The sequence below is a fragment of the Pongo abelii genome, chromosome 2 (assembly GCF_028885655.2).
Source record: "Pongo abelii isolate AG06213 chromosome 2, NHGRI_mPonAbe1-v2.0_pri, whole genome shotgun sequence".
In the NCBI taxonomy this organism is placed as follows: Eukaryota; Metazoa; Chordata; class Mammalia; order Primates; family Hominidae; genus Pongo; species Pongo abelii.
Window position 1 is genome coordinate 60057250 of NC_085928.1, and position 12447 is coordinate 60069696.

Sequence of the window (12447 nt, forward strand, 5' to 3'; positions counted from 1 at the left end):
CTATGCATTTCTAAATATAATTAAATACATTGTTGTAAATATATGTGGCATAGACATAACTACACATAGGGAGTTTTCTGATTCAGGACATTGGGAATGGAGGTAGAGTGAAAACAAACATACACACAAAGATTTCTTTCAAAAATAAGATAACTAACTAAATTTATTATTTACTTCCATCTATGAGTACTTTGTAAAGCAGAATTAAAAATTCTGCCATCTTGCTGTACTGAATTTTTTTTTTTTTCAGTTTGAAAACTTCAGGTCCATCTACACTCTGAATCATGGTCTCTCTGACTCCCATTAATTTGTATTGTGTTGAACACTGACTGGTGAAAGTGATAGTGTTCAATCTGTGACAAAACTGTCAAGAAGGAGTGCATTTCTGAGTATTTTGTAAAGCAGAATTAAAAATTAAAAAGCTATATATCTTTTAAAACTCATTTCCCATACCATTTCAGCCTATTAGAACTCCAACCACGTTGTGTAAAAATTCCCGTCATCCAAGCATTGTGAAAACTCTCACTTTTAACTATTTCGGATAATTTGCTGATAATTTGATGTGGAAAATTAGTTTGTAAAATCTTTTTAAAAAAACTAATTATCTGTTTTAATACTGTTTCAAACTAGGAACAGTGGCTCATGTCTATAATCCCAAGATTTTGGGCGGTCGAGGCAGGAGAATCGCTTGAGCCCAGGAAAGGCTGCAGTAGCTGTGATTATGCCATTTCACTCCAGCCTGGGTGACAGAGTGCAACCCTATATATATATATATATATATATATAAATATATATATAATTTCACATTTTCAATAAAAAATAATCCATGCATATTGTTTGGTATGGTTCAAATGAGAAGATGGCCTCAGTGTGATTATATGAATTACGTGGTTTATTGCCACACATAGAGATTTTCTATGTCCTTTTTTTTTTCTAACAATGCTCAAAGAGAAAAAGAATATGGAGAACCCATCTTACAGGAATGCACTGTGACAAAGTACATTAATCACATGATGAGTGAGTTCCAATTTTGTTTAGAGTTCAATTATGCAAATCTAGTTGATCAATTAAAATGGAAGTAGGCCTCTGTGGATGTAAAGTCTAATTGAAGTTTGAGGCATATCTTTCCATCAGAAGTTTTCAGGAGGGATAATTTGACCAGCACAGCATAAGTTCATGTTCACAGGCAAGGTCGTCAGACACAGGAGTGGTGCTGATGTTGGTGAATGAGGCTTGGGAGAATGCATTGAAGGCTGTCAGATAGTAGCCCTGCTACAGCCTAAGCTGTCAGTTGAAGGCTGCCAGAGAGTAGTCCTGCCACAGCCTAAGCTCTCAATGTGTCTGTCAAAGTCTTGGGTTTATGTATGTTTTGGAGTCCAGTAGTTGAGGCCAATATCTCACATATATGGTTTGATAAGGTGTGACATAAAATTCTCACAGAGAGGGAAATTACATTCCATGTCCTTATCATAGCAAAACTTGTGTCACTAATACAGCAAATTATTAAATTGGAATCCCTTCAAAGTTAAATAATATTAATACATATTGAGTCCAGATTATTTTATGACACTGTTATTATATCATAATCTATATATTTAGCATTTTATTCAATTTTATATTCAAATGTATAAGATACATGTGTCCTTACATCAACGTTCATCTAATGTTATATCAGTCTTTATTTCTTAATTTACTTTCTTCTGAATTACAGTACTATGTTTTAAGAAGGAATTTTAGGCCATAAAGTTTAGTTGCTTTTGGGGTTCTTGTTTTCTTCTTACGTCTTTGAGAGCATCGTTATTTTTCCTTTGCAAATAAGTTGAGAACTTGGTAGTGAAGACAATTCTTGAATCACAATATTAATGAATTGTTCATTGGTAACGATTAACAGGATAATCTAGAAGTGCAGTAAATTTTTATCAACAAATGTGGACTGGTGAGAAAAAAACCATTTATTCTAACATTTTACTGAATTTTCAGAGATTGCTCTTCAAGGCTAGATTCAAAAGGCTATTTTATATCAGGGTTTTACTTATTTTTCCTTCTCATTTTAAATTAATGTAATTTCAGTTTTTCTCTACAAAGCAGAAGAAGCTAAATAATACACTCGTAAAGAATTTGAAGATTAAAAGCTTACTGATAGCTTTAATTTTCAGTATACTGAACCACCACTCCCACTCTTTTCAGCTTCTCACTTGGCCATTATTTAAATTATCTAAATTATCTCCAACTCCAAATCCTTCAATTGACTACTGCCCAAAGTACTATAAATTATTGTTGAGCGAAATACTTATGAGTGTACATTGTGTGCATAGAACTATACAATAAGTAATAAATTATGCAGATTTCTCAGCATGTGGTCTGAGGAACTTAGAAGAGGTCACTGAAGGAGGATGAGATAAAAACATAAAATGGATACTATAATACATTATTGGGAAGGTACTTTTTGGTTTTAGTATAATAATACTAAGGGTGGAAATATATTTCCTGAATTTAAGTCATTAATGATTTAAGATACTAATAATGAAGTGATGTAAAAAAACATCAGGAAGAAAGTGGGTTTTATTTAGCCGATAAATTTTAATAGTGTATCTAAATGCTGTCATTGGGAAGAGGATTATCAAAAGAAGAGAAGAGATTAAAACTAACTTAATAAGGAGAACGAAGTGTAAATAATGTTTAAATTAAAATGAATATTCTAGTTGTGAAGATAACAAAGATCATTCTTTCCAGAAAACGGTGGTATTAATATACTACATATATTTTGAAAAATATTTACAAATATTTCATTCAATATGACAAATAATGATTTGTTTTGAATATAACTGTATTGCTCTCAAAACAATGTGTCTGTGTTATGAAACAGAACCCTTTCTCTGTAAAGTCACTAAATCACCTGACTTAAAATACATGTTAATTAAATTCAGTTATAAGTGAAATTCCAGCACAGTACTCATGGTGATGTGTTCCTAACAAAACAAATTGCTACTATCCTTTAGCAACTTAATTCCCGGAATGATGGTATATTTACAGGCATAGTTTCTAACTTTCATAGATCAATTTTTCAAAAACTGTCACCAATTTTTAAGACTTATCATATATTTACTCTGGCTTATCTTATAAGTGCTAACCCATTTCAAGCCACCATAAAGTTCTCATTTTTAATGTATAGTGTGGTACTTTTTCTCCTCAATTTTTTTTTTTTTTTTTTTTTTCTGTTTGATGGAGTCTCGTTCTGTCGCCCAGGCGGGAGTGCAGTGGCGCCATCTAGGTTCACTGCAAACTCCGCCTTTAGGGTTCAAGTGATTCTCCTGCCTCAGCCTCCCGAGTAGCTGGGATTACAGGCACTCGCCTTCACGCCCGGCTAATTTTTTTTTTGTGTGTATATATATATTTATTTAATTTATTTACTTATTTTTAGTAGAGACGGGATTTTACCATGTTGGCCAGGCGTCTCTGTGCTCTCGGGGGCCCAGGAAGCTCCTGACCTCAGGTGATCCACCCACCTCAGCCTCCCAAAGTGCTGGGATTACAGGTGCGAGCCACCGCGCCTGACCTTTCTTGGCAATATTTTAGCAGACAGAACACTATCACTTTCACCAGTCACTGTTCAACATAATACAAGTTAGTGGCAGTAAGAGAGACGGCAACTGAGAAGATAGATTTTAAAAAGTGCAGTACAGCAAGATGGCAATAACATTTTTAGGTTGAGAGCATAAAGTAGTACTCATCTAACCATTAGGTACTATAACGAATATACAAATAAATAAATATAGTATGCTGTGTGTGTGAATGTGTACTTGGATACATACCCAAATACTACTGATGGCAGCGGCGGCCCATCTGGAGGGGCTGCTGCAAAGACGTCCACTGCAGTGGGGTAGGTGTGGCCAGGGCTGCATACTTCCCAGAGCTGGCCCGGGCCGGCAACAGGTGGGAGCCCCGCACCATACCGAGTCAATGGGGCAGGAGACGGACACTCCCGGAGCCCCACACTCCAGGGTGCAGCTGCAACCACGCAGCCATGGCCCAGGACCCAGTCATCTCTGCACTCTCGGGGGCCCAGGAAGCTCCTTGTCTCTGCAGGCTTGAAAGTTCCTGCTCCCACTGCCTGGCCTCTCCCGGCTCCTGGCACCCACTCCGGGTGGGAGCAAAGTTGTGGCCTAGCCTGGGAGCTCTTGCAACCCGGCCAGGTGTGTGCATGCTTGGGGTGGCACTGGCATGTCAGCGCCCTGAAGCCTCGGTCCCCTCCAGACTTTGGACGTCAACGACTACGGGAGGGAGGCTGAGTGGGGCCTGAGGGCAGCTCCGCATGGGTCTGCAGGTGTCCCTCAGCACAAACATCCTGGGTGCCCTGGGTGACAGGTCAGCCCAGGAGGCAGATAGTCTCCTGGGCAGAAAGGTGCGGGTCCCTGGTAATGCCCCACCTTCAAGCCAAGGAAGGCCTGAAGCCTGGAAGCCAGGATGTCAGTTCTGGGTGGAGTCCACGGCCTGGAGTGAGAATTTATGGCGCTTTTTCAGTGCCCACCCATGGCTGCCCGTGGACCAATCAACATGCACTTCCTCCCTTCTGAGCCCGTAAAAAAACCCAGACCAAGCCAGACTCACACAGACACTGGGACTATCAGCTGTGGGAAGGAGCCACCCTCTTTAGGTCTCCCGAGAGCTGTTCTGTCGCTCAATGAAACTCCTCCCCACGTTGCCCACCCACCTCGTTCTTCCTGGACGTGGAACAAGAACTCTGGCCGCCGAGTGGCGGGACGGAAAGCTGTAACACAAACAGGGCTGAAATGCACGGCCTGCTGGTCACCTTGCGGCCGACGAGAAGGAGAAATGAACTACGGCTCTTCAGGGACCCCAGACCTAGGGGGCTCCCCGATCCAGGGCAATGACACCCTCTTTGGGTCTCTGAGGTTCCTGGCGTTTCCAAGCTTCCAGGCACCACTGCACTACCCTTATCCAGATGCAGGTGCCCGCAGTGGAAGTCACTTGCGGTGGCTGCAGCCACCTGATCCAGCTGCAGCTTTGCCTGGAGCTGGCGCCTGTCCTGGCGCCTGGAACTGCCCACCCCACTACAGCAGCTGGCGTGCTTGGCTGGGTGCAGTGACTGGACTCCATGCTCACTCCGCTCCGTGCCTGGCTCACCCTTGGCTGGCATAGGATCTGGAATTGTAACGCTAGCCGAGCACAGCCTGCCAGGCAGTGTGGGTGGAATGAGCTGAGTGGGCAAAAACTCGGGAAAAGACGCCACCACTACAGAAGTTTCAGCTGGAATAGTGACATCCTAAGGATCCCCAAACTCTATGTGTGTACATGGATATATACATACACACTATGTGTACAAGGATACAAGAGAAATGAATATTTATAGATATTGCTAAAATGTTTATTTAATGTATACCAAGGACTTGCTCAAGTCAATATTTATTACATTTCTGAATTGCTTTTGTACATTTCACTTTTATATATTTTGCTAGATTCTTATAGATAATTTTATGTTTATTTACTGTTTCTATGTGCCAACTAGGTAGTTCGTGATACCATTCATATATTTCCAATGTGTGTTTATAGTCTGGAAAATTTTTACTATATTATATATCTGCTAAACTACATCTCAGAAAACTCATCAGAGACAATGATTTATTTCCATGTGAAAATAACATTACTTTTATATGGAAAATTTGAAAAGCTATTTTGAAAATTTAAGACATTAAATATTAATATGTAAATCACTGGTAAAAATCCTATAAGAAAAATGAGAATTCATAATTTTCCTAAAACTTTTTATGCTTTTTTATATTACGTTATTTGTACTTTTTCAATCCCTTGTAGGTTCATAAAGCAATTATAAAAATACAAGATAAACTTTTCTCATTATTTTAAGCACATTTCAGTTATGAGTTAATATATAAAAGGAAAAAGGCAGAAACATCTTGAATTAAAAGTACAGTAAAAATCTATAGTAAATTGATATAAAGTGAATGATGATTAGCTCCTGTCAGACATTCATTCTCTCTTTCTCAAACAAAGGTGGTAAGGTTATTTTTCTTGCAGAGGTATTAGAAGGTGACTACTGCTGGATCTTTTGGTCCAAAAATTACATCGCATAGTTAGTTGTCTACCATAGAAGATCCATTATGTTTATTTTGAGTTGTTTTGTGACAGTATTATCTAACAAAAATATTATTTTTCATCAACCCCAAGAAATTTGACTCTTTATTATAGGCTATTGAATTTTGGGACCCTAAATTATAAGAAAAAAATGATAAAGTTTGCACGTTCTATATCAAGGGTGTTTGTATATATGCTGTTTTAAGTAATATTGAAATACTTCTTCAAAAGACAAAATAGATTCTCAAGTGTCATGTAAGTAGAAATTCAAGTAAACAGAGTTACATTAATGAAAAGAGTTCCCTATTTTCATATGAAATTTAGGTACTATAAATTAATTTGATTTGAGAAGATATTTTGGATGAAACGGAACTAATATTTATTTAAGAAAACAAAAGGATTAGTTATCTTCTATTTGCTGGATTTTATTCACTCTCCATCTTTCCCTACCTTGTTCTGTGTCTTAGCATGCTAAATCTTATAGGCAACATCAAAGGGCTCCTTGCTCTCTAGATTCCGGTTGCATTTGCTGTATTGGAGTGTGCAGAGTACAGAGGTTGAAACTTGGATGTTGAATCCCAGGGATCTCTACCAAGCAGGCTGCTGGAGATTGGTCCGCATCCAGGGAATTAACAACCCTGTTCAGGCAACACTCTCCATTCAGGCACTCTCTAGGCTCTGGTAGCTGCATGATTTCTTTGCTCCTTTAGGACCTTGATGATCATCTTCCCTCAATCCTACTGCATTCTCCCTGCTGGATTAGCCAGATTTTGTCTCCACAGTTGAAAGCAGTCTGTTACTAAATTGTTGACAGCTTGAGGGTATCTGTCTTTTCTGTTAGAAACCTGACAGAAATAGCACAATTATTCAAGTGTGCCTATTCTTTTCTTTTTCTTGTATTTGACAAATGTGACTGTATCTACTTGCAAATATAAATATAAATATTTCATTATAATTAACAACCCCCCCAGCATTTATATGAGTTATATGTACTAATGTGTGGGTGTCTAAATACAATAGACTCTTAATTAATTAGACAATGACAACCAAACACAAGAAATTCATAGCAGGAAAAAAATTCCAAGATAATTTGAGTATATATATTAATATTGAAAAAATACAAACTGCAAAAAACACAAGTTAAAATTTGCTATCAAAAGCATCAAAATTTGGATATCTCAAATGAAAAAAGAGATTAAAAATAGTATGCTCCTTTATCAAGTAATTTATTTTTAAGTTTAAAAATATTTTCCACAGTAGGTTTTTTTTTGTTCGTTTTTGTAAATTTTGACTTTTATTTAGATTCAGGGGATACACATGCAAGTTTTTTTCATGGTATATTATGTGATGCTGAGGTCTAGGGTATGAATGATCCCATTACCCAGTGAGCATAGTACCTGATAGGTAGTTTTTTAAGTTTGCCCTGTCACCCGCTCCTCCCTTTGGGAGTCCCCAGTGTTTATTGCTCCCAACTTTATGTCCTTATGTACCTAATGTTTAGCTCTCACATATAGTTGAAAAAATGAGGTATTTGGTTTTGTGTTTCTGCATTAATTTGCTTAGAGTAATGGCTTCCAACTGCATCCATGTTGCTTCAAAGACGTGATTTCATTTTTGTTTTAGCTGTGTAATATTCCATGGTGTACATGTACCAAATTTTCTTTATCCAATCCACCATTCACAGACAGGTGGATTTCATGTCTTTCCCATAATGAACAGTGCTGCAATGAACACACAAGGGCATGTCTTTTTAGTAACAATTTATTTTCCTTTGGCTATATACCCAGTAATGAGATTTCTGGGTCAAACGGTAGTTCTGTTTCACGTTCTTTGAGAAATTTATGAACTTCTTTCCACAGTAGCTGAACTAATTTACATTCTAACCAACAGTGTATAATGTTTCCTTTACTCCACAGCCTTACCAGTATCTGTTATTTTTTGACATTTTAATAATAACCATTCTGACTGGTGTGAGATTCTATAGCATAGTGGTTTTGATTTGCATTTCTCTGATGATTAGTGATGTTCAGCATTTCTTCATGTTTGTTGGTCACTTGTATGTCTTTGAGAGGTGTCTATTCACGTCTTTTGACCACTTTTTAACTAGGTTATTTCTTCCTTGTTGAATTAAGCACTTATAGCTTCTTGATTTTTGAACTTTGTCATATACATAGTTGCAAATATTTTCTCCCATTCTTTAGGATTTTTGTTTACTCTTTAGTCTAATCAGGTCCACTTGTCAATTTTTAACAGAGGCATGTTTAGTATAAAGTAAATTTATATTTCTGTGCTTTAATGATGTTAGAAATGAGTTAGGAAAGTTTGAAATTATATGATCAGTCATGAGTCTGCTAAAAATGATTGCATAACTGATCTAAAAATAGAAGTAAAATGATTATAGTTTGTAAAATATAATATTAATTCAAACAAAACCGAGATGACCAATATGATTCCTTGGATGTATTTCATTCTACTCATCGAGAATGTACCTTGTTAATTATAAATAGTTAAATAAATGTAGAAAGAGATAATATGAATGTATTGAGATGTGCCTCACAGCACTTTATCTATATGTCTCTCTTTTAAGATAAAAGATTCTCTTAATATGCCTCTGTATTAGTCTGTTTTGACACTGCTATTAAGAATTGCCTAAGACTGCATAATTTATATTTTAAAAAAAGAGGTTTAATTGACTCACAGTTCTGCATGGCTGACATGTGGAGATTACAAGTCGAGATGAGATTTGATGAGGACATAGAGCCAAGACTTATCAGCCTCTTTCAAGAAGAGTCATTTAAAAAACATTAACTGTAAATGTTATAAAGAGCCAAAAAGCTTTCTAAAATTGATTTTCTAAATTCAAGAATTTGAAAGAATCCTCCTTTCTCCCATATTTTTTTATATTCCTGGTTATTAATTTATTTTTTAAAATTTTAATTTGAATTTATATTATTTATATTTTATTATTTATAATTATAAGTTAAATTATGCAATAAAATGTATAGATCTTAAGGTACATTTTTATGTCTTCTGACAAGTAAATATGTCCACATAACCCACACTGAAGTCAATATTAGACCATCTCCCTCACCTCAGAAATTTCCTTATGCCCCTGTGGAAGTCAGGTACCGCAAATGAGAGAAATCCACAGTAGTGGTTTCAAAACTATATATTAGTTTTGTTTCTCCAGGAACATTATGTAAATGGAATCACGTAGATATACTATCCTGTATCAAACATTTTTGGCTAAAAATAACATCTAAGAAATCCATTCATTCTACTGTAATTATCAGTGCTTTTTAATTGCTGGATAGTACTTTATTGTATGGATATACCACAATATGTATTTATACTCTCAGGTGGATGAACATTTGGGAGGCTTCTAGTTTTTGACTATTATGAAAAAGGTTCCTTAACATGACTTAAAAATCTTAACATTTTTGTACAAGATGTTTGATGAATACACATTTTCATCTGTTTTTGGTAAACCTAAGAGTGGAAAGTCTCTATCAAAGGGTAGATTGACATTAAAAGAACCTGTCAAACTGTTTCCCAAAGTTGGGGGTTTCACTTTTCATTTCCACCAGTAAGGTATGAACATTTTAGTTTTTCTACATCTTTGGAAATATTAGGTGCTAATCTTCACTTGATTTTAGCCATTGGATACATATTTGTAGTAATAATGCAGAAGTTTGATATGTAAAATATGTAAATGTTGAAACATTAAAAATATAAATTATCTATGAGAAAAATGAATAGAGGACATCAAGTGAAAAATAACACAATGTATAATTACCCAATAAACATATGGAAATCAGTTAACCCCACATAGCACATATCAAACAGCTGCTACTTAAAATGTGATGACACTTTAAAATTTATCAAATTAGACTTGATTAAAAATAAAACTGCAACATTGTTGTGAAAGTAGAGTATAAGGGAGATGTATATGGTTTTTTATTTGGAATATAGATTTATATATATTTCTCAAATAATTGGCAATATTTATTAAAGCATATTAAAATGTCCTACCTGTTTGTTATCCTGTATTTTAATTTTCACACAAATATAATGAGGAGATGATACAGGATAAAAATGGAAGTGTTTAGCAAAAATGTTGAACGATGTATAACGTCAATATATTTAAAACCTTTTAAATGTCTAACTGAAATTATTAAATTGAAGTCCATAGACTCTTCTTAAATATTTTTACCATTAAAAATGTTTGGAATAATATTTAATAATCCATTTATGTTTAAGCTTAAAAATATTACATCTAATTTGATTTGTATTCATAGTGATATATAATCATATGTAAAAAAAATACACAAATATATTCCTGGAAGAAACACTTGAAAATTACTAGCATAATAGATGAGTGATGCCATTATTTCTGACTTGTGTTTTCTTTCTTTTTTTCACATTTTTGACAATAAACATGTAATATTTTGATTGTTTACAGAGGACTTTTTTTCCATTTGTTTACATATATTTTCTTGCATATGACCCATATTATCTATTTGAATTATTTATAATTCATACAGTTATATGTATTCTTTTACCTTACTATTTCATTTCCTCCTTTTACTTTTACTTATTTGCTTGGATGTCTGGAAAATACTTCAAATATTGATTTTGTATCCCTAGCTCTACTCTTACCACAGTCCTCCATAAAATTACCCACCCTTCCCCACAGTCACACATAAGAAAAATTTAATGGAAGATATATTCACTCAATGTCTCACTTACATTTATAACCATGACCTCTAATTTCTATAAACCTTCAGGAAGTGGGCCTAAAAAATTACTGTTGATGCAGTACATGGTCTGAAATTATCCAAAAATAGCATTTGTGATAGTTAGAATACAAGCTGAAAACTGATTGCTCCACATGCTTAATTGGTCTGTAAGTTAATTTTGTTTGCCCTGCACAATACTTCAAATGTCATTTATTTCTGCGATGGAAACACTTTACATAATAACTGAGATTTTCAGCTTCACTCAAAATGTAAGAAAGATTCAACCACGTTGAGTCTGTGGTTCTGCAAATCCTGAAAAAAATGTCAAATACCCCATTTGTAGGCAGTCTACTTTGATCACCAGCATCTTTTTTGTTTGTTTATTTATAACTGAATTTTATTTTAAATTATAAAATGAAACTTTGTCTATGCAATGTATGGTACTCAAGAGAAATTGACCCTTTATTCATGTTCATGACTGGGTCCTAATTAGCTTTGGTCAGTCATGACAATCAGATCTATTTTGTAGGTGATTGACTCAGAAAATTCAGCTTTACCCATCAACAGATAATATTTAGCTGGTGCTATGGTCCATATGTTTATGTACCCCGAAATTAAAATCTTAAAATCCTAACTCCCAAGGTGATGGTATTAAGAAATGTGGACTTTAAGGAAGTAATTAGGTCATAAAGGCAGAGCCTTTATGAACAGGATTAGTGCCCTCATAAAAGAAGCTCCAGAAAGCTTCCTTGCTCTTCTGCACTGTGAGAACAAAGCAAGAAAACACTCTTCATAAAGAAGCAAGCTCTTTCTCAGTACCAAATCTGCCATTTCATTGATCTTAGACTTTCTAGCTTCTAGAAATGTAAGAAATAAGTGTCTGTTGTTTAATAAGCCACCCAGCCTATACTATCTTATTATAGAGGCCCGAAGGGACTGAGACACCTGGAGATTGTTTTAGCCAGAAAGTGAGCATATGGACTGAAGTGAGCCAAGCCAAAGAAGGAAAGACTTTTTATTCAAGCCTCGTAGAAAAACTAACTCTTTCTCTCTCTCTCTCTCTCTCTCTCTCTTTTTCTCTGTGTCAATGAAAAAAATTGAAGAGAGCCTTGACAACAATAATACTGATACTGACTCTTTATCGGGACTTCCAGTCATACAAAACATATTACTTATGTCATTTGAGTCAGATTTTGATTACCTGTAATAGGAAACATCTATTTGAAACTCTCATTTAGTTGGCGCACATATGTTCCCACTTAAAAGATATCCATTTGCAATTCATTATCCTGGACTTAGCCTTCTTTACCAATCTGTATTTCCTATGTGACTCTTGAAAGCATTTGGGTTAATAAACACTAATTTAGCAAACTTGAAACATTATATTTTAAAATAATCCTCAAAGGATGTTTTGTGTATGTGTGTATAAAGGGGGAACTCATGATATTGACTACATATCCTTTAATTTATGTACCTGAGAAGCAGACATTTGATGTTTTTTATTAAATACAGAGTAAAATTTTAGTACTCAGAAATAAAGACATACTTTTGTAAGAGATGTGCAGCTTAATGCATATATATGACTGAAAATAGAGTA